Raw genomic sequence first — 16,424 nt, forward strand, 5'->3', positions numbered from 1 at the left:
GGAGCCGTCCTCACGGTCTCCTTCTTGCACCGGCATTAGGTCACCGGAGCCATCATAATCATAGCCAGCTGCTTCTAGACCATCGGTGTCGTTGAGAAACAACGAGCAAGCGGCATCACTTCCTCGTGCGATTATGTCCCCCAACAACTCTTCTTGTACTTCGTCTCGGGTGGTGTCCATAGTTTCTACAAATATTGACAACATGGCAATTATTATTCAAACATGACAGATGGATATATTAGTGGCAAACGTAGAACTAATATTAATTAGTGGCCTCGACGCTGCTTCTCTAGGGTTTGGGGTGGCCTCGACAATGCTTCAAGGATAAAAAAAGAAGAGGAAGAAGAAAAAAAGAGGAGAAGAAAGAATAGAGGAGTAAGAACTCCTCTATTCTTTCTTCTCCTCTTTTTTTTCTTCTTATTCCTCTTTTTTTATCGGGAACGAGGGTCGTCGAGGGTCACCGAGCGGTAGAGGAAACCCTAAATAGCAAGTATCGTGGGTGTGAGATACATGTGGCCGTCGGTGTCGGACAGTACATCCACATCCCACAAGTGACGTGGGCGTCGAAGCCCGCGTCACTTGTGGGATGTGGATGTACTGTCCGACACCGACGGCCACATGTATCTCACACCGACGATACTTGCTATTTAGGGTTTCCTCTACCGTTCGGCGACCCTGACCCTCGACGACCCTCGTTTCCGATAAAATATTCCTCTTTATTTTATATACACAGAGAACATATATACATATATATATAACAAGCATATAAGCATATATATATTCTATTTTTCTCTTCTTCTCCTCTATTCCTTTCTTCTTCTCCTCTTCTTTTTCTTCTTTTTTCTTCTTCTTATTTGTTTCTCCTCGTCTTCCTCTACCCTCTTCTTCTCCTTTTTTCCTCTTCTTATTTCCTTTTTCCTCTCATTCTTTTTCTTCTTCTTCCTTCTTAAAAATACATGAAGTAGTATTGCCTAATTCATTGTTCATATGAATATACAAACATTTGCATATTTACAATAATTAATATCACCCAAAAAAAATATGAACAGAAAAATCCTATTTTTTTCTAAAAAACTATCTTTTGCATATATACATGAACATATATATACACAGAGAACATATATACATATATATAAAAAACAAGCATATATATGAAGAAAAAAATGCTAGCTAGCTAGGGAGGGCGCCGGCCGGACCAGGAGGACCGCGGGTTCGGCGGCGAGGATGGCGACGGGGCAGTGGGCGCGCGCTCGGGGTAGGGGGCGCGGGCGACGGCGACGGCGGGCCAGGGCGGAGCGCATCGGGGAAGGGGCCGGCACGGGCGACGGCGAGGGCGGGCCGGGGCGGCGCGCGTCGGGGCAGGGACGCGGGCGACGGCGACGGGGGCGGGCCGGGGAGGCGCGCGTCGGGGCAGGGGCGCGGGCGACGGCGACGACAGGGGCGGGCCGGGGCGGGCGGCGTCGGGGCAGCCTGGCAGCGTCGGCGTCGTCGGGGGCGGCAACTGCAAGATGAGAGTGAAAATTTCCTAAGTGTGGACTTATATAGCAGAGCCTTTAGTCCCGGTTCGTGGCAGCAACCGGGACTAAAGGTGGGCATTAGTCCCGGTTGGTGCCACCAACCGGGACCAAAGGCCTCTTTTCAGCAGCCCAAAGGGCGGGAAGCGGCGGCCTTTGGTCCCGGTTGGTGGCACCAACCGGGACTAAAGGGAGGCATCCAACCGTGACCAATGCCCCCCTTTAGTCTCGGTTGGTGCTACGAACCAGAACCAAAGGCCTTGTGCTGCTGCGGCGTCGAATGTTTAGTCCCACCTCGCTAGTTGAGAGGGGTGCGCAGTGGTTTATAAGCCCCACTGCCGCACCCCTCTCGAGCTTCTCTCCATTGCAGGCTTACGGGCGTAATTGTCATTGCTATGCCTGTGGGCCTACTGGGCCTCCTGCGGGCCTGAATCCTGGCCCTTGGATGGGTTTCTAGTCGTATTCAGGCCGTGGGGGCCCAGTAGGTGGCATTTTTTTTGTTTTTTTGTTGCTTTATTTATTTTATTTTATTTTGTTTTTTTCTTTATTTTTTAATTCTTTATGCTTTTAGTTTTAGAAAAATTATAAACTTTTTGTTAATGCCATTAGTTTTCAAATTTGAAAACACTTTTTTTGTTTTTTTGTTGCTTTATTTATTTTATTTTGTTTCTACTTACAACAAAATACTTATTGTTGCTATTTTTTTCCAGTTTTTTTGTTTTGTTTTCTGAATTATTTATTTTCTTTTGTTTTTTGCTTTATTTTTTTATTCTTTTTGCTTTTAGTTTTAGAAAAATTATAAACTTTCTGTTAGTGCCATTAGTTTTCAAATTTGAAAAAACTTTTTTTAGTTTTTTTGTTTTCTTTGTTGCTTTATTTATTTTATTTTGTGATTAACTTTACTATAAAAATAGTTTTTTTTCCTATTTTTTGATTTGTTTTTGCATTATTTATTTTCTTTTGTTTTTTGTTATAATTTTTAATTCTGTTTGCTTTTAGGTTAGCAAAATTATAAACTTTCTGTTAGTGCCATTAGTTTTACAAAAATTATAAACTTTCTGTTAGTGCCATTAGTTTTCAAATTTGAATAGTTAAAATTTGAATTCTTTGAAATTTGTGTAAATCACAAGTTTGTGATTAACTTACTAAAAATGAGAATAGATGCGCTTATAGAGAAAATTCAACCTAAATTCATAGTAAATTTCTATGAATTTCAGAGAAATTCACTATGAATTTAGGTTAAACTTTTCTCTATTAGGGCATCTATTTTCACTTTGAGAGGAGCTCAACAAGGCAGAGAGGGAAGGGCTTATAAACTGGTGTGAGCCCCCTTCGGTTGGCGAGGTGGGACTAAACTCTGCCCGCAACGAGGACCAACCCTTTAGTCCCGGTTTGTGGCACAAACCGGGACTAATGGTCATGGGCCAGGGGCGAGGAGCAAAATTATAAACTTTCTGTTAGTGCCATTAGTTTTAGAAAAATTATAAACTTTCTGTTAGTGCCATTAGTTTTCAAATTTGAATAGTTAAAATTTGAATTCTTTGAAATTTGTTTGAATCACAAGTTTGTGATTAACTTTACTTTTTCCAGTTTTTTTTTATTTTTACATTATTTATTTTCTTTTGTTTTTTGCATTTTTTAATTCTTTTTGCTTTTAGGTCAGCAAAATTATAAACTTTCTGTTAGTGCCATTAGTTTTAGAAAAATTATAAACTTTCTGTTAGTGCCATTAGTTTTCAAATTTGAATAGCTAAAATTTGAATTCTTTAAAATTTGTGTGAATCACAGGTTTGTGATTAACTTTACTATAAAAATAGTTTTTTTCCTGTTTTTTGTTTTGTTTTTTGAATTATTTATTTTCTTTTGTTTTTTGCTTTATTTTTTAATTCTTTTTGCTTTTAGGTCAGAAAAATTATAAACTTTCTGTTAGTGCCATCAGTTTTAAAAAAATTATAAACTTTCTGTTAGTGCCATTAGTTTTCAAATTTGAATAGTTAAAATTTGAATATTGGTATTACGAGGGCCGAACCATAAGACATTAAAGCATTTCAAATGAACTCTGAAAAAGTTGAAAGTTGGCATGGTATCATAATTTCACCCACATAGCATATGCATGTACAAAACGGACAATGGTAGCATACTCGTGTGTTACAAAGTTGGCATGGTATCATCATAATAGTTGCGGGAGAAAGTCTTCACTTTTCTTCGCTTGTGTCATTTGCTTATTGCGCCGTAACCATGGATAATCTTCATCATTTATCATGATGCTTGGGTCAGCCTTGACATTGAAGGGAGGAATTTCATGAAACTTTTCATAATCTTCAGACATGTCTGTCTTGCCGTCCACTCCCAGGATGTCCCTTTTTCCTGAAAGAACTATGTGGCGCTTTGGCTCATCGTATGATGTATTCACTTCCTTATCTTTTCTTTTTCTTGGTTTGGTAGACATGTCCTTCACATAGATAACCTGTGTCACATCATTGGCTAGGACGAATGGTTCGTCACTGTACCCAAGATTTTTCAGATCCACTATTGTCATTCCGTACTGTGGGTCTACCTGTACCCCGCCGCCTGACAGATTGACCCATTTGCACTTAAACAAAGGGACCTTAAAATCAGGTCCGTAGTCAAGTTCCCATATGTACACTATGTAACCATAATATGTGTCCTTTCCGCTCTCGGTTGCTGCATCAAAGCGGACACCGCTGTTTTGGTTGGTGCTCTTTTGATCTTGGGCGATCGTGTAAAATGTATTCCCATTTATCTCGTATCCTTTGTATGTCAATACAGTCAAAGATGGTCCCTTGGACAACAAGTACAACTCATCACAAACAGTGTTGTCACCTCTGAGACGTGTTTCCAACCAACTGCTGAAAGTCCTGATGTGTTCACATGTAATCCAGTCGTCGCACTGCTCCGGGTGTTTGGAGCGCAGACTGTTCTTGTGTTCATCGACATACGGGGTCACCAAGGTAGAGTTCTGTAGAACTGTGTAGTGTGCTTGAGACCAAGAATATCCGTCCCTGCATATTATTGAGTCACTTCCAAGAGTGCCTTTTCCAGTCAGTCTCCCCTCATACCGCGATTTAGGGAGACCTATCTTCTTAAGGCCAGGAATGAAGTCAACACAAAACCCGATAACATCCTCTGTTTGATGGCCCATGGAGATGCTTCCTTCTGGCCTAGCGCGGTTACGGACATATTTCTTTAGGACTCCCATGAACCTCTCAAAGGGGAACATATTGTGTAGAAATACGGGCCCCAGGATGACAATCTCGTTGACTAGATGAACAAGGACGCGCGTCATGATATTGAAGAAGGATGGTGGGAACACTAGCTCGAAACTGACAAGACATTGCGCCACATCACTCCTTAGCCTCGGTATGATTTCTGGATCGATCACCTTCTGAGAGATTGCATTGAGGAATGCACATAGCTTCACAATGGCTAATCGGACGTTTTCCGGTAGAAGCCCCCTCAATGCAACCGGAAGCAGTTGCGTCATAATCACGTGGCAGTCATGAGACTTTAGGTTCTGAAACTTTTTCTCTGGCATATTTATTATTCCCTTTATATTCGACGAGAAGCCAGTCGTGACCTTCATACTGAGCAGGCATTCAAAGAAGATTTCTTTCTCTTCTTTCGTAAGAGCGTAGCTGGCAGAACCTTTATACTGCTTCGGAGGCATGCCGTGTTTTTCGTGCAAACGTTGCAGGTCCTCCCGTGCCTCAGGTATATCTTTTGTCTTCCCATACACGCCCAAGAAGCCTAGCAGGTTCATGCAAAGGTTCTTCGTCACGTGCATCACGTCGATTGAAGAGACGACCTCTAGGTCTTTCCAGTAGGGTAGGTCCCAAAATATAGATTTCTTCTTCCACATGGGTGTGTGTCCCTCAGCGTCATTCGGAACAGCTAGTCCACCGGGACCCTTTCCAAAGATTACGTGTAAATCATTGACCATAGCAAGTACGTGATCACCGGTACGCATGGCGGGCTTATTCCGGTGATCTGCCTCGCCTTTGAAATGCTTACCTTTCTTTCGACATTGATGGTTGGTCGGAAGAAATCGACGATGGCCTAGGTACACATTCTTCCTGCATTTGTCCAGGTATATACTTTCAGTGTCATCTAAACAGTGCGTGCATGTGTGGTATCCTTTGTTTGTCTGTCCGGAAAGGTTACTGAGAGCGGGCCAATCGTTGATGGTCACGAACAGCAACGCCTTAAGGTTAAATTCCTCCTGTCTGTGCTCATCCCACGTACGTACATCGTTTCCATTCCACAGCTGTAAAAGTTCTTCAACTAATGGCCTTAGGTACACATCAATGTCGTTGCCGGGTTGCTTAGGGCCTTGGATGAGAACTGGCATCATAATGAACTTCCGCTTCATGCACATCCAAGGAGGAAGGTTGTACATACATAGAGTCACGGGCCAGGTGTTGTGATTGCTGCTCTGCTCCCCGAAAGGATTAATGCCATCCGCGCTTAAAGCAAACCATACATTCCTTGGCTCCTTTGCAAACTCGTCCCAGTACTTTCTCTCGATTTTTCTCCACTGCGACCCGTCAGCGGGTGCTCTCAACTTCCCATCTTTCTTTCGGTTCTCACTATGCCATCGCATCAACTTGGCATGCTCTTCGTTTCTGAACAGACGTTTCAACCGTGGTATTATAGGAGCATACCACATCACCTTCGCAGGAACCCTCTTCCTGGGGAGCTCTCCGTCAACATCACCAGGGTCATCTCGTCTGATCTTATACCGCAATGCACCGCATACCGGGCATGCGTTCAGATCCTTGTATGCACCGCGGTAGAGGATGCAGTCATTAGGGCATGCATGTATCTTCTCCACCTCCAATCCTAGAGGGCATACGACCTTCTTTGCTGCGTATGTACTGTCGGGCAATTCGTTATCCTTTGGAAGTTTCTTCTTCAATATTTTCAGTAGCTTCTCAAATCCTTTGTCAGCCACAGCATTCTGTACCTTCCACTACAACAATTCTAGTACGGTACCGAGCTTTGTGTTGCCATCTTCGCAATTGGGGTACAACCCTTTTTTGTGATCCTCTAACATGCGATCGAACTTCAGCTTCTCCTTTTGACTTTCGCATTGCGTCCTTGCATCGACAATGACCCGGTGGAGATCATCATCATCGGGCACATCGTCTGGTTCCTCTTTATCTTCAGCAGCTTCACCCGTTGCAGCATTATTGGGCACATCGTCTAGTTCCTCTTGATCTTCACCAGCTCCCCCCGTTGCAGCATCACCATATTCAGGGGGCACATAGTTGTCATCGTACTCTTCTTCTTCGCCGTCTTCCATCATAACCCCTATTTCTCCGTGCCTCGTCCAAACATTATAGTGTGGCATGAAACCCTTGTAAAGCAGGTGGGAGTGAAGGATTTTCTGGTTAAAGTAAGACCTCGTATTCCCACTGTCGGTGTCAAAACCGGCGGATCTCGGGTAGGGGGTCCCGAACTGTGCGTCTAGGCCGGATGGTAACAGGAGGCAAGGAACACGATGTTTTACCCAGGTTCGGGCCCTCTTGATGGAGGTAAAACCCTACGTCCTGCTTGATTAATATTGATGATATGGGTAGTACAAGAGTAGATCTACCACGAGATCAAGGAGGCTAAACCCTAAAAGCTAGCCTATGGTATGATTGTTGTATGATGAAGTTGTCCTACGGACTAAAACCCTCCGGTTTATATAGACACCGGAGAGGGTTAGGTTACACAAAGTCAGTTACAATGGTAGGAGATCTTGAATATCCGCATCGCCAAGCTTGCCTTCCACGCCAAGGAAAGTCCCATCCGGACACGGGACGAAGTCTTCAATCTTGTATCTTCACAGTCCTGGAGTCCGGCTGAAGGTATAGTCCGGCTACCCGAACACCCCCTAATCCAGGACTCCCTCAGTAGCCCTTGAACCAGGCTTCAATGACAACGAGTCCGGCGCGTAGATTGTCTTCGGCATTGCAAGGCGGGTTCCTCCTCCAAATTCTTCATAAAAGTTTGTAAACACCAAGAGTAGTGTCCGGCTCTGCAAAATAAGTTTCCACGTATTGCCACAGAGAGAATAATATTAACACAAATCTAATCTGCTGATGTATTCCGCAGCATGACATCACACTATGGCCAAGCCTTTATTCGAATCGTTTTCACTTTTCCACCTCAGCGTGTTTCGCGAGGCGGTTTCCTTGGCACGTCTTGTCAAAGCAGAGATCATGTCCCCTTTATTTATGGGATTCTCATCAATACGGACGTGGGTAACCCAATCGTGCCCGTGAGCATGTCTTCTCGATTAAAGGCGAGTCCCAAATGGTTACGGGGAGGGCTCCTGGTATTCAACCTCTTATAAAGAGACCAAGGCCTTACTCCTTTTCTCCAATCTCAAAACAAGTTCGCCCGTCGCCTCGAGTTCCAACACCCTAGGCTCCAGATTCCAGGCGCTTCGGACCTTCGACAATGTCCGGTTCCGACCTTCAAGGCCGATGGATGCCCTCCTCCGTCACGGAGAAGGACGTGCTAAAGTTGAGAGAGGCTAAGTTCTTGACCGCTGAAATTTTGCATAGGTTGCCTGCTCAAAGGCAGGCTATTCCCAGTCCCTAGCCCGGTGAGAGCGTAGTGTTCATGTCTCACTTCCTTCGGGGGTTAGGCTTCCTGATGGATCCCTTCGTGAGGGGGCTGATGTTCTATTATGGGCTGGAATTTCATGACTTAGCCCCAGAGTCCATCCTCCACATTTCCTCATTCATCGTTGTGTGCGAAGCGTTCCTCCGTGTTACTCCTCACTTCGGATTATGGCTCAAGACTTTTGGAGTGGAGCCGAAGATGATCGAGGGACGGCATGCAGAGTGCGGAGGCGCTGTCATAAGTAAGAATGCTGATGCTCCATGGCCCGAGGGCTCCTTTCAAGAGGAGCTTGGCTTGTGGCAACGAGAGTGGTTCCATATCACCGCTCCCCGGAGCGCCAAGTGGGTGGCGCCTCCTGCCTTTCACTCGGGTCCCCCACCATGGCTAGCGTCATGGGTCAACAGAGGATTAGATTGGGGGTTATCCAAAGACGTGCCCTTATTGCAGGGCCGCATTAGGGATCTCTTAGAAAGAGACCTCAACCTGGTCAAGGTGACACAGGTCATGCTAATTCGCCGAACACTGCCCGGCAAATGTCGCTCCCTTCGTCTGCGGGAGTTTAATCCGGAGGGACCACGAGCTCTCCAGCATTTTATGGGCGCAACGCCCATGGAGATGTATAAAATGTTCTTCGGATCACAAGAAATGTGTTCGGATTTGACCAAGGACGCAGGTTTAAGCTGCAATCGCCCGGATACTCAAGTAAGTAACCTTGTGCCCGGACTCGCTATCCGTAAAATTGTCATAAATTCGCCCCTAAAAGAGTTGTCCTTTTAAACATGAGTGGATAGCGAAGGCAAAGCTGATCAGGTGTCCGGCTCCCCTTCCTGAGACCAGGCCGGATCCCGTGCTAGTCAGGATGTTGAAGATCGTGCCTTTGGAGGGAAGTGAGGGGGAGGACAAGGAAACTATGGCCTCCTCGAAGGAGGCTGCTCCGAAGGGGAGAACCGACAATTCCTCTCCTAAGGGGAAGAAGAGGGCCGCCTCTGACGACCCGGAGACCATGGCCTCAAAGCGGGGGGAAAATTCCTCGTCAGAGGGTCCAACGCCGGGGAGATCCTCGGCCGAACTACGCCCTCAAAGGGATCAGCCCTCCAGCGAGCCGTAAGTAGAGAAAGATTTTCCTTTAGAGGGATGAGAGAAATCCTTGCTTTTTATCTGAGAAGATTAACCGAAATTTTACTTTGTAGCTCGGACCTTAGCCCTTCTCAGCAGAGCTCGTCTTCGAGGGATCTTCTTCCGGAGATGATGGAGAGTGGAACGCCTCCCCCTGCCGTACCGCTTGGCGAGGCGGGCGACCCTAAGGTGTCGTCGCGGAGGGTTTCTCCGAATCCGGCAGGGGTGGAAGGTAACCATATGTCCCCCCAAGGTTCTCCGTGTCCGGCCTTCGATGGAGGTCATAGGACGAGTCCGGCACCGTCCGATGCGCGGTCGGAGGAGCTGATGATTCTGCTGGGGCGAGCTTCTATCTCAGAGGAGCACCGTGCATTGATGGGTACGGTGATTGGAAGGATTTCGTCCGCGGAAAGCGGATTGCATGAGGCCGTCAGAAGTTTGCTGACGGGTTTTGAGGTATGTTTGATAATGTACTTCTTTGTCAGTTGCGCATAAACAAGATGCGCCCTGTGTAGATAGTAGCCCCTGAGACTCTGTGTGTTGTCAAAATTGACGGCACGCAGAGGATCATAATCCCAGGTCTAAAATGTCACATTTGTATACAGGTGACGAAGTGTCATGATTCGAGCCGAACTGATGATTTTGCCGAACTAAAGCGGCAACTTGACGTGGCAGATGCCGACATCGCGCTCGTCAACGAGCGGCTTGATGAGGCTCAAGGTATGCAATTCCTCGGGCGGCATCTGGTAAGAGGAGCTTTATGCCAGTATCTTACAATGTGTGTGCTTGACGCAGATGGTGCGGCCGCCATGGAGAGTCTTCGGGCGGAACTTGCCCGAGCTAAGGAACAAGCCAGAAAAAGTGATGCAGCTGCCAAGAAGGCCCTTGAAGAGCTGAGAGCCGAACGGGCTGCTCACTGCCGAAGCAAGAAGGAGATGGCCGTGATGGCCGTGAAGTTAAAAAGTGCTGCTGACCGTTGCAAGTTTCTTGAGAAAGAAGACCGGGCAAGACAGACAGACTTAGAGAAGGCCGTTGCTGATGCCAAGGACGCTCGCTCTGCAATGAGAGTTGCGAAGGAGGAGCTGCGTCAAGCCGGACAGATTGCGGCTGGAAAGCCCTTTATGCTGCGGAGGAAGTTTTGCGATCTGAAGTTTGCTCCGTTGGACCGAATGTGGAGTGCGGAGGACACCTATCTGGATTTGGCAGCGAGTGCTGCTGATGCGACCGAATACTTTCGAGATCAAGAAGATCGCGAAGTGGAAAGGCTTTTCTGGTCGCAGTTCCAGAATCCAGAGCGTCCATTGGTAGTGGACGATCGTCTAGCTCAATGGGCCGAACTAAATAGATTGTCCGGACTCGCCATGAAGTACGTCATGGTTCATCTGTGGCCGGGGAGATCGGAGCCGAAGAGTTATTTCAGCTTGGTGCAGCAATTCCTTGACGCGGTGCCACGTATCAATGCGATGAAGAGGTCGGCATGCATAGAGGGCGCACGGATGGCTCTTGCCCGTGTCAAGACATACTGGGCAGAGATGGAGACCACCGTTGTTGCATTCCGAGATTCGGACAAAAGCCGAGTACCCTCCGAGCACTATTTTCAGGAAGTCCTTGAAGGCGCTCGTGTAATAGAGACGCAGTGCTCGAAGGATGCTATGTTCTGATAGCATATGTAATTATAAAGCAATATATTGATGAATTGTAGTAGCCTTTTATACTTGTGCCTTCAAGTATTTGGAACACCTCCTGTGCGGCCGTTTTAAGATATATGTACAAAATCTGAAAGATTGCAGTCGTTGGCTTCAGCCCCCACGCACATAGTGCGGGGTGCTCGCAGAAGGCGCATTTTCACACTTAATCCAACGTCTTGGTCCTACAAAGGAGGTGATAGCGCAGCGAGCTAGGCAACCGGACTATAATGCTTTAGCACTTTCACTTAGCCATAGGAGCTTGACAATGGGACTATTTAGGTAGCCCCTGGTGGCGACTGCGCTCGCCTGAATTTGGGGCGCGTATGTGCCTGGCCGGGAAACGGCCCTTCGTTAATGCGGAGGAATCCTACAGATTCCGGAGAGTCATCGAGTGGTTGACCAGTCTCACGCCATATCATGACAGTCGGTTTTCGGCTTTCTCTACTGAGGTGCTCGCCTGGCCGAACCAGGGCACAATCGCAGTAGTTCTCCTGGTGCCGCCTTAGCCGATAGAGCGGAACATAAGGCGGCCGAACACAGGAGCCGGGCAACCCAACATTTGACCAAAATCATGACTCGGAGCTGATGCATATAAGGCCAAACTCGCGACGCCGAACACTCCCTAAGGTATTCGGTCTTTATGAGAGCGGGCGAGGTAACGCTCTGAGGTATAAGCCCCTAGTGTCCAGGTACGCGCAAGAATTCTGACGTGGCCACATGCCAAGACGCCAGCCTCCTCCTTGGTCATAGAACCAGGGGATGTGTATCAACAAGAGACAGTAAAAAAGGTTTACGCAGGGTCTTAATCTGAAAAGAATCCTTGGAACGGGTCCCTACTGCACGTCTGCGCCTGTGTCTCTGTTGTGCCGTATCCTGGACGGGCGCAGCACGACGTTCATCTGTAAAAAGAGAGCAACTAAGTTGAAAAAGGGGCGTGCCGAACAAAAGTTATATGAAATAAACAAAGTGTAAAGTAAAATATGAAAAATTGAGCTTTATTGTCTCTTATTTTATACATGTGAAGCCCCTAGTGCAGGGGTATAGGCCACTAAGCCTTTATCAACGATACTTTTGTGCCGGACTCGTCTATCCGTGTCCGTGGTCTTAATGACCTGTTCCGATGTTCTGGCTAGTGAAGCCATTGTATCGTGGGGCTGTTAAAGCGGCCGCACAATCCTCCGTTTGGGGGAGGTGTTCTCACTGCTTCCCCTTTAAGGAGATGATGCTGCGTGGACCGGGCATCTTAAGCGTAAGAGATGCATAATGCGGTATTGCGTTAAAGCGGGCGAAAGCTTCGCGTCCCAGTAGTTCTTGATAGCGACTTGAGAATGGGACGATGTGGAAAGTCAACTTTTCGCGACGGAAGTTATCAGCAAAGCCGAAAATAACCTCGAGCCGGAGAAAACCCATGCAATGGGTGTCCGGACCTGGCGTTACTCCTTGAAAGGAGGTTTTGCTGTGGCGAATTCTTTTTGGGTCGATCCCCATGTGGCGGATTGAGTCCTGATATATCAGGTTGAGTCCACTGCCACCGTCCATAAGGACATTTGAAAACTGGAGTCCGCCAATTATTGGATCGAGTACCAGGGCAGTCCAGCCTGGGTTCCTGACACTTCTAGAATAATCCAGATGATCGAAGATGATTGGTTTTGACAACCAGTGGCGGGATTCCTTTGGGATAGGTCGTGGGGCGCGTACCTTTATGGGCGCCGCACGTTTTGTTATGTGGAGTAAGTTTACTGTTTTTACTTCTTGTGGGAAATTCTTTTGTTTCCTGGTACTCCGCTTTTGGGGTTCGTCCTCGTCTTCGCTTGGTGTGTCGAGCCCCTTGTGTTCGGCGTTGAGTCTGCCGGATTGTTTGAAAACCCAACAATCTCTGTGGGTATGGTTAGCAGGCTTTTTGGGAGTGCTGTGTATTTGACATATCCTATCCAAGATTTTGTTTAGGTTGGATAGGTCGTCCCTGTTATCTTGGAGGGGTGGCTTTTTCTGATTCTGTCGTGAGCTTTTGAATCCGACGTTGACTGTCGTGCTCTTCGGACTTTTTTCCTTAGTCCGGTGACGGTCCTTATTGCGTCGCGGTTTTCCGTTTCCATCCCTAGTTTTGGATCTACTTGGGTCACTGGTGCTACATCTTGCCAACCAGCTGTCCTCTCCTGCGCAAAAGCGGGTCATGAGGCTTGTTAGTGCGGCCATTGTTCTTGGCTTTTCTTGGCCGAGGTGTCTGGCAAGCCATTCGTCTCGGACATTATGCCTGAAAGCCGCTAAGGCTTCAGCATCCGGACAGTCGACTATCTGATTCTTTTTAGTAAGAAATCTTTTCCAGAATTGCCGAGCTGACTCTCCGGGCTGTTGAGTTATGTGACTAAGATCGTCTGCATCCAGAGGGCGGACATAAGTCCCTTGAAAATTTGCTCGGAAAGCGTCCTCGAGCTCTTCCCAACTTCCAATTGTGTTTTCAGGAAGGCTTTTGAGCCAATGCCGGGCTGGCCCTTTAAGCTTGAGGGGTAAGTATTTTATGGCGTGGAGGTCATCTCCTCTAGCCATATGTATGTGGAGGATATAATCCTCGATCCAGACTCCAGGGTCTGTTGTTCCATCATATGCCTCTATGTTTACGGGTTTGAATCCCGCTGGAAATTCATAATCCAGGACCTCATCGGTGAAACATAGGGGGTGTGCGGCACCCCTGTATTTGGGTGTGCCGGATTCTGATAATGGCTTTATTGCATTGCTTACGAGAGCTTGCTTTCTTGGCCCGTAAATGGACCTAGCTGGGCCATGATGCGAATCCTTAAGTGGGTCGCATGCCGGCTTAAGTGCGGCGCTGCTTGCCGCTTTATGCTGGCCATGGGGTCATCTATCCGACCGTGTGGCTTTCTCACTTTTGGAATGCGAGGGCTCTAAGGCCTCCTCGTCGAATTCAGGCAGTAGCTTTCTCTTCGGATAGCTTTTAGTGCGGCGACTGTCGCCGTATTTGTCTGCGGTATTGATTACTTTACTCCATCTGATCCTGAGTGCATCTTCCGCAGTTTTTAGCTTCCGCTTCTGCTTTTTCAGGCTGCGTGCGGTTGCAACGAGCCGTTTGTGGAGGTTCTTCTGCTTCGTGGGCTTGTCCGGCGTAGGGTCGTCCGGAATGCCATTTTCGCCGGGGGAGGGATGTTTGGTTTCTCTATCCGGGTTGTCCTGTTGGGACGGTTGCTCTAAGGCATGCTCGTCGTCTACCGGCTCATCCTGCTCTATGGCTGGGTCTTTATCGAGGCGGGGCTTGGGTCGGCGTTTACGCCGACGCTTTGATTGTTTTTCGAGAGATCGATCCCTCTTTCCATCCTCGTTTTCCTCGTTGTTGCTTCCTTTAGGGGTATCGACCATGTACACATCGTGAGATGAGGTGGCTGTCCAATGCCCTATAGGCGTTGGTTCTTGGTTGTCTCCTGCATCGTCGTCCATACCGTCGATGTCTTCGGAGTCGAAGTCGAGCATGTCGGTTAAGTCGTCGACAGTGGCTACGAAGTGGGTGGTGGGTGCGTTTTGAATTTCTTCATCATCCGAATCCCATCCTTGCTGACCGTAGTCCGGCCAGGGCTCTCCTGATAAAGAGAGAGACTTTAGCGAATTCAGGATGTCGCCGAAGGGCGAGTGCTGAAAGATGTCTGCGGCAGTGAACTCCATTATCGGCGCCCAATCAGATTCGATCGGCAGGGGCGCGGGGGGCTCGGAGATCGGAAAGGAACCCGGCTCCTCGGAGTCACGGGCCATGCGGAGTACGGGGCTGGAGTTCGGCTCGATCGCCTCTGAGATCGCAGCCCCTGAGGCAGCGTCCAACCGCTGATCCTCGATCGGCGCAGTAGGCTCCGAATCAATGGTCAGAACCGATGCGTGTGCGGCCTCCAAGGCGCTGTTCGGCGGCAGAGCTATGCCCATCGAGACAGTGCGGCGCGCTTGGCTGTGGCTCGAATCCGTCGAAGATCAAGTCCCCGCGGATGTCAGCCGTGTAGTTTAGGCTTCCAAACCTGACCTGATAGCCAGGGGCGTAGCTTTCGATCTGCTCAAGGTGGCCAAGCAACTTGGCCCGCAGTGCGAAGCCGCCGAAGACGAAGATCTGTCCAGGGAGAAAAGTCTCACCCTGGACTGCATCGTTGTTGATGATCGAAGGAGCCATCGGGCCTAAAAGCGACGACATAGAGGAACTATCAATGAAAGCACCAATGTCGGTGTCAAAACCGGCGGATCTCGGGTAGGGGGTCCCGAACTGTGCGTCTAGGCCGGATGGTAACAGGAGGCAAGGAACACGATGTTTTACCCAGGTTCGGGCCCTCTTGATGGAGGTAAAACCCTACGTCCTGCTTGATTAATATTGATGATATGGGTAGTAAAAGAGTAGATCTACCACGAGATCAAGGAGGCTAAACCCTAAAAGCTAGCCTATGGTATGATTGTTGTATGATGAAGTTGTCCTACGGACTAAAACCCTCCGGTTTATATAGACACCGGAGAGGGTTAGGGTTACACAAAGTCGGTTACAATGGTAGGAGATCTTGAATATCCGCATCGCCAAGCTTGCCTTCCACGCCAAGGAAAGTCCCATCCGGACACGGGACGAAGTCTTCAATCTTGTATCTTCACAGTCCTGGAGTCCGGCTGAAGGTATAGTCCGGCTACCCGAACACCCCCTAATCCAGGACTCCCTCACCCACATTCAGTGCATGGACAACACATAAAACCATTCTTCTTGTTTGCCTCAGCCGCATCGCGAAACTCATGCACGCCCTTAATGTACTTGCAGGTGTGTCTGTCACCGTACATCCATTGCCGGTTCATCTGCGTGCATTATATATAATTAAGTGTCCAAATTAATAGAAGTTCATCATCACATTAAAACCAAAGTGCATACATAATTCTCATCTAACAACATATAGCTCTCCAGAGCATCTAATTAATTAAACCATACATTGAAACTATGTAAAACATTTCAATGCGAAAACAAGTGCGATCATAATCGCAACCAAGGTAACAATTGATCCAACGGCATAATGATACCAAGCCTCGATATGAATGGCATATTTTCTAATTTTCTAATCTTCAAGCGCATTGCATCCATCTTGATCTTGTGATCATCGACGACATCCGCAACATGCAACTCCAATATCATCTTCTCCTCCTCAATTTTTTTTATTTTTTCCTTCAACAAATTGTTTTCTTCTTCAACTAAATTTAACCTCTCGACAATAGGGTGGGTTGGCATTTCCGATTCACATACATCCTACATAAATAAAATCTATGTCACGTTGGTCGGCATAATTTTCATAAACAATAAATGAACCAATAGTTATAAAGATAATATATATACCACATCCGAATCATAGACAGGACGAGGGCCGACGGGGGCGGATACCAAAACCATCGCACTATATAAGATGCAATAATAAAAGTAAGAAAATAATACAAGTATCTATGTAAACATACAGGT

Source organism: Triticum urartu, chromosome 5A, assembly GCF_056163025.1.
Source record: "Triticum urartu cultivar PI428250 chromosome 5A, HENAU_Tu73, whole genome shotgun sequence".
Lineage (NCBI taxonomy): Eukaryota > Viridiplantae > Streptophyta > Magnoliopsida > Poales > Poaceae > Triticum > Triticum urartu.